Source organism: Halichoerus grypus, chromosome 1 (assembly GCF_964656455.1).
Source record: "Halichoerus grypus chromosome 1, mHalGry1.hap1.1, whole genome shotgun sequence".
NCBI classification, from domain to species: domain Eukaryota; kingdom Metazoa; phylum Chordata; class Mammalia; order Carnivora; family Phocidae; genus Halichoerus; species Halichoerus grypus.
Genome location: NC_135712.1, coordinates 97,046,067 through 97,052,688, shown reverse-complemented (window position 1 = coordinate 97,052,688; position 6,622 = coordinate 97,046,067). Strand labels below are relative to the sequence as shown.

General features: G+C 37.6%; 1 pseudogene; it reads right to left on the bottom strand.

The window, feature by feature from the left end:
* Positions 1-254: 254 nt before the first annotated feature.
* On the bottom strand, positions 255-6,216 carry LOC118530511 (small VCP/p97-interacting protein-like; annotated as a pseudogene).
* Between the last annotated feature and the right edge of the window lie 406 nt (positions 6,217-6,622).

Below are 6,622 nucleotides of genomic sequence, written 5' to 3'. Positions count from 1 at the left end.
ACTACTAAAAATTGGCAAATTACCCACTACCTGCAGAAGAGCAAATGCAGGAAAATAAGTACTAAATGAAAGGTCAGTCCATTTTCTAACTTTGAAAATCAAAAGCGTTTTTAATATATCAATATTGAAAAAACACTGACTGGATTTAATGGCACTAAAATTACAAAGTCTGAAGAAGAAGAAATTAAGCTGAGGACAGCCACTTGATAGCAGATATTAGTTACTGGAGGTAAACTTTTCTACTCATGTTATGCTTAAGAAACTGTCCACCTAACCTTCTGGTGGGGGCCCAGATACAGCAATTTGGTTTTCTATTTTTTTTTTCTTTTTCTTTCTCTACTTCCACAGATGAACCATCCAAAATGTCCCAAGATGCAGCTTCCTTGTGTCTTCTCTTTGCAGCCTCTGCAAGCTTTGCTCTTTTTCCTTCCATGTCTGGCCAGGGAGGTGCAGATTCCCCAGGACAGGGAAAACACAGCCCCCTGGGAAGGGAGGCTGGGGTCCCTTACTGGGCCTGCCCCAGACCAAGCTATATATGGAAATTTTATTGAAACTCATTACATTCCATTGCCAATACTTTGCTTATTAAGGAAAAACAAAAACAAACGAACAAAAAAAACTTTAAAATCATTTGAACACAAAATATACTAGAATAACGTTAGTGTCAGAAACAATTTTGGGAGAAAACAAGAATCCAAATTTGAATTTCAAGTCAAGATTGGGTGACATTTCATTTTTTATTTTTTTACTGTGCATAATCTTAATTATCAAATCAATTTGACTTTTCTCTACAGCAAAAAGCATTTAATGATAATGCTAATATTATAGTCCATGAGCATTTTGAGATTTAATCGAAATGTCATGAAATATATTTTCAGATTCTCCTTTCAATGTCCAGAAAAGTGACAACCAATAAGCTGCTACTTTCCATAGTCATCTTACTGGAGCTGGCCATCCTAGGGGGCCTGGTTTACTACAAATTCTTTCACAAGCATTGAACTTCCTAGAGGGAAGGGTTTGTGGACCAGAACTTTGACCCTCTGAACGAATGGTGTTAGAGATGGGGAAGAAGCATAGTGCTGCTGTGAGGTAATGGTTCGAGGATGCCAGACTGTGGGAGGTGAGAGGGGAGACAGAAAACCGCGTAACTGTGAAGGAACAGCAATGAGACCAGTATAATATACCAACGTAATAAATGCTGTTTATGACTTCTTTAAATTAAAAAAAAAAATGAAATATATTTTCATTACTACACAAGTAGTTATACAAGAGATTTTAAAGTATGATTGAATGCGTTAATGTTATTTTAGAGAGTTCCAACATATTAACTACTTAAAATACTGTTAACATATTAAATATTTCTTTTTAATATATAAATTTATAATAATTATGAACATTATAGGATGTTCTAGAATAAAATTATGATACTAAAGGTTTACAGAGGGACACCACTAGTTACACATAGTGTGCGTATAAAAAATCTTTATTGGGGAAAAATTTACATGCCTGAAGTTTAAGTAGAAGAACATCATAATCTCAAAAGGTTAACCCTGACCCCACAGTTTAGTCTTAGTATAGATGGACTGTATCCACCATGGCCAACTTTTCAGTAGAGATGTTCCCCCCATATTAATGACTTATTTATTGGGTCAACTGATAGGAAACAGTTGTATAAACATGTAAAAAATAGAAGTTTTCTGGTTGAAAAGGAGGCCTGATAGAAGAAATGTCCAACAGCAGTTCCTGGTATTAACCCACTCAAACCTACTGAGTCAGCTCTTTACTGATCCACCAAAAGAGAGGGAAATTAGCTTCCAAGATACTCCAGATCCACCCCTCCCTAGGGTAGCCCTCAATGCTTATGGAACTATTTCCTTTTCCCCCTTTATCTCTGTTGTCACTTCAGGTCATGGAGATATTTGAGACATTTTCTGGGATGTGAGAATAAATAAAATCTCATATAACTGGATCAGATGGAAAGTGACATATCCAACATTGTGAGGAAGTTACTTTATGAGCTGATGCCTGGGAAAATCATTGGAGGTTGATTGGAGCTTTTTGTCCCTATCTGTTAGAAAAGAAGAGAGAGATTTATCACCTTTTCCTGGTCTCCTACCACTTTCCAAGATTGAATGCCATGCATTCTCATGGATAAGATGGACTGTTCCTATTCCCTTTTCTGGAGTGATAAGTTCCATAGAAACCCAATAATTATCCTTTTGTCACCATGAATAACATCTGGAGGCAGAGTACAGTGGCTGTGGAATCACCTGAAGCAAAGTCTGTGTCTTTGTTCATGCTCATTGGGTGTCCCTCACCTGAGCAATATTATCTATCTATCTGCTGAGGTTTAGAAAAAGCACTATAAAGCATAAGGATTACTTTAGCACTTAACTGTTTTCCTCTTACAGTCCTTTTCTCCCTGACTCTTGGATGCATGGAAAGTTGGCTAAGTGTGTATGTTCATGTGTCATTTTAAATCATTGACTAGGGGGTGCCTGGGTGGCTCTGACGGTTAAGCGTCTGGTCATGATCTAGGGTCCTGGGATAGAGCCCCGCATTAGGATCCTTGCTCAGCGGGGAGTCTGCTTCTCCCTCTCCCTCTGCCTGCCACTCCCCCTGCTTATGCTCTCTTTCTCTCTGTCAAAAAAATAAAAAATCTTTAAAAATAAATAAATAAATAAATAAATAAATAAATAAATAAATAAAATCACTGACTAGAATGGGACCAGTTGGTCCTATAGAAGTTGTCACTGAAAAGTTGAAAAGCCTGGCCCAGTGACAATTACATAAGTCAGAAAAGTTTCTAACTGGCTATTCTCATCCTTTTTGGTGGTTCCATTATTATGATGGTTTACAACATGGATTTAACGGGCTGTAGAATAGATGATGACTAATAGGCTTAATTGGCTTTGTAAATCCAGATGGTTTTCTCTAGATGTGTCACTTCACATAGGCATTTATAAGTGTTATACGAAGATCAAATTTATTAATAAATTGTCGTGTGTGTTTCCAGAGGGTAGCAACCCTTTAACCATTCAGTCCTGAATAGACGAATACTCCTGCCCAGATAGGCCATTAGAAACACCTCTACCCTCTCCTCTCCAGAAAAAAAACCTGAATGAAGACTTACTTTAAGGAAGGTATGCTCTATAGCAGTGGTTCTCAACTGGAGGTTATTTTCCCTGCAGGGAATGCATGGCAATGTCTGGAGACATTTCTAATGGTCACAACCGGCAGTGGAAGGGAATGCTGTTGGTACCCGGTACACAGAGGCTAGAGATGCTACTAATCATACTATAATGCCCATACTAGTTCCCCAAAGAAACAGTGATCTGATCCAAAATGTCAATAGTGTCAATGGTGAATAATTCTACCCTATCTTATGAAGAGTATTAGAAGAAAATGCATTTAATAGATTGGGGTATCAACAATTTATCATTATTAGGTGAATGGTTATACTATTCTATTGCTTTTATCACATTTTTAGAGGTGGGCTGTTTTATTAATTAACCGTGCTATCAATCTAGGTGTCAAGTATTGTAAGCAGCATGTACTTGAGTCAATTTTTTAAAATTATCATTATAGTACAAAGGCCTTCCCAGTGTCTAATTGGAAATAGCAGTTTCCAGAGACCAGGTTTGCCCTTCATTGGAGTTATAATTTCCATTTCACAATGGAACCATGGGAAATTTGCCTCACTTTATGGAAATTTATTTCTGAAAAGTCCTGTTGCAGAATAAGAATGTTCGAGTCATGACTTTTCTTTCAGTGAGATGACTTATATCAAGTGGGGCCCAGTAACAAGGAGGCAGTAATTGCTCAGAAGCATTTCACAGATCTAGGAAGCTCAGAAAACACAAAATAGATTAATTAAAAAGAAAATCATCCCAAATCACACTTTGCTCCAGCTGTTAAAACCTAAAGATTAAAAGAAATATCAAAAATAATCCAAGGTAAAAAGATATCACATACAGAAGATCCAAAACAAAGAGTACTAGCTGACTTAGAAACAATGGACAGAAACTTTAAAGTGCTGAAAGAGAAGATAAAAACAAAAACTATCAACGTAGAATTCTCTAGCCAGTGAATATACACTTCAAAATGAAAGTAAAAAAAAAAAAGACATTTTAAGATAAGTGAAATTGTACGCTAATTACAAAAGATGCATTTCAAAAATAGGGATATAAGTGAGTAGAAAATGAGAAGATGGAAAAGATACAATGTACAACACAAACTATAAAAAATCTGAACACTATCAATCCAACGAATCTAACTGGCGTTTATGAAGTCCTCCCTCAACAAATTTCAAATGACAGAAGTCATACAGAGTTATGTTCTCTAACTACCCTGGATGAAATAAGCTGACGTTTATGAAGTCCTCCTTCAACAAATTTCCAATGATAGAAGTCATACAGAGTTTTATGTTCTCTAACTACCCTGGACGAAATAAGCAAACAGTAACAATGAGGTATCTAGAAAATACCGAAAGGATTTAGATGGAATGATAGACCTCAAATTAACTCATGGATTCAGGGGAAAAAATACAAAGGAAATTATGAAATATTCATAACTGAATGCTTATGAAAGTAAAACTGAATTTCGTGGGAGCAGCTAAAGAAGTACCTACACTTATTTCTTTTTATGTTAATAGTAGAAAAAAGCATCGGTATCTTCTCAAGTGTAGATCTCGCTGGAACAAGTGTAGATCTTGCTCTTGCCTGAATATTCACCAGCACTTCATATTGTACTTTATCTGTTGTTTTGATGATGTATCACTGATGAGTTCAGGAAAGTAAAGTTATATAACAGGGTCTGTTAGATGAAAGCAAACTGGTTTTGGTTTTATTCACAGAGTAAGTAATACAAGAGATAAAGCATTAGCAATGTCCAAGGTCACATAGAAAGCTCCAGTCATTGCCGTGACATTGTTCTGATTCTCAGTTGTAAAGGAGCCACAGAGGCCATTTTCCTGCTGGAGCCTTGTTAGTCCTTAATAGGACTTTCACTGGCCAGACTGGGCTCTGAAGCTGGAGACAGCATAGCATAGAACTTTCTCCTATACTGAATTTTGTGTATGAAGATTTACATTAGTTTACTAGAGCTGCCATGCCAAAATACACACAGTGGTTGGTTTAAACAACAAAAATTTATTTTCTTGCAGTTCTAGGAGCTAGAAGTACAAGATCCAGGTGCTGGCAGGGTTAGTTTCCTTTTTTTTTAAGATTTTATTTATTTATGAGAGAGAGAGAGAGAATGAGAGAGAGAGAGCACGAGAAGGGAAGGGTCAAAGGGAGAAGAAGACTCCCTGAGCAGGGAGCCCAGTGCAGGACTGGATCCTGGGACTCCAGGATCATAACCTGAGCTGAAGGCAGGCGCTTAACCAACTGAGCTACCCAGGTGCCCAGGGTTAGTTTCTTTTGAAGGTTGTGAGGAAGAATATGTCCCATGCCTCTTCTTTAGCTTCTGGTGACATGGTGGCAATCTTTGATGGTTCCCCCCTGTGTGCCTATGTCCAAATTTCCCCCTTTTACAATTACACCAGTCATATTGAATTTGGCTCTCCCTAATTATCTCATTGTAACTTGATTACTTCTGAAAGACTCCATCTGCAAGTTAAGATTCCATTCTGAGGTACTGGGGGTTAGAACTTCAACATATGAATTTGTGTGGGACACAATTCCACCCATAATGAGACCATTACATTTTCTTCTTTTGGAATGAAACATTATCATAACTGCCAATATTAGCAAGCTTCATGACTACAGACCACTTGGTTTCATAAATTTTCCAACTTTCATAGCAGCCAAAAACAGACCTTATAATGCTCGTAGCCAAGCAACATGTCTATGCCATCTTGCACCTAGAATATTTATGTAATTTTATAGCTTAACAAAAGAAAAATATGGACAATCCACACACAGTAAACTAAGAGCCATTTCATTCCCAATTTCTAGCTAGTTCAGAAATATTTGAGCATTCCCCTTTCCCTGAAAGGAAGAACAGAGATCTGTTCCCTGACCTGGTTCTTGTCTCTGCCTCATTTATCCTGTTAATTCTCCAAAGTCCAGGTATTGACTTATTTACTTTTTGCTCCACAGGAGCAGCCAAGTCCACTCTGAATTTTTGCATCAGGCTATCTGCTTGGTTGTGCATTGAATGCTCATATCTGTGAGCTCTGCTGGTCCCTTTGATCATATCATTTCCCCCAACCATCGCCATAAAGTACATGTATTCTTGCAAGATTTTTTCAGAGCTCTAAATTGGCCTCTTTTTCTCTGCTACTAGTCTTATGATGCAGGGTTTTCCTTTGGTAGCAAATACAACCTTTCTTTTAATGATCTGCATGTTTTAGGGACCTTGTTTGCTTTAAATTTCTTATGCTCTTTCAAATTATCTCTTGTTTGGGGGTTTTGGTGACTGACAGACTGTTCTGCTGCTGTTTTATCACCCTTAGCATCTGGAGCAAACTTTTCTGAAGTTTTGATGGAATCTAGGTTAGCACAACCTGTTATTGCTGCCATACTTGCTCTGGGGCTAGCAGCCATCACACCTATGCTGCTCTCTATAGGGTTTGGAACAATTTTCTCAGTGGCCCTTTTGGAAGATGCTGAGCTAGGGC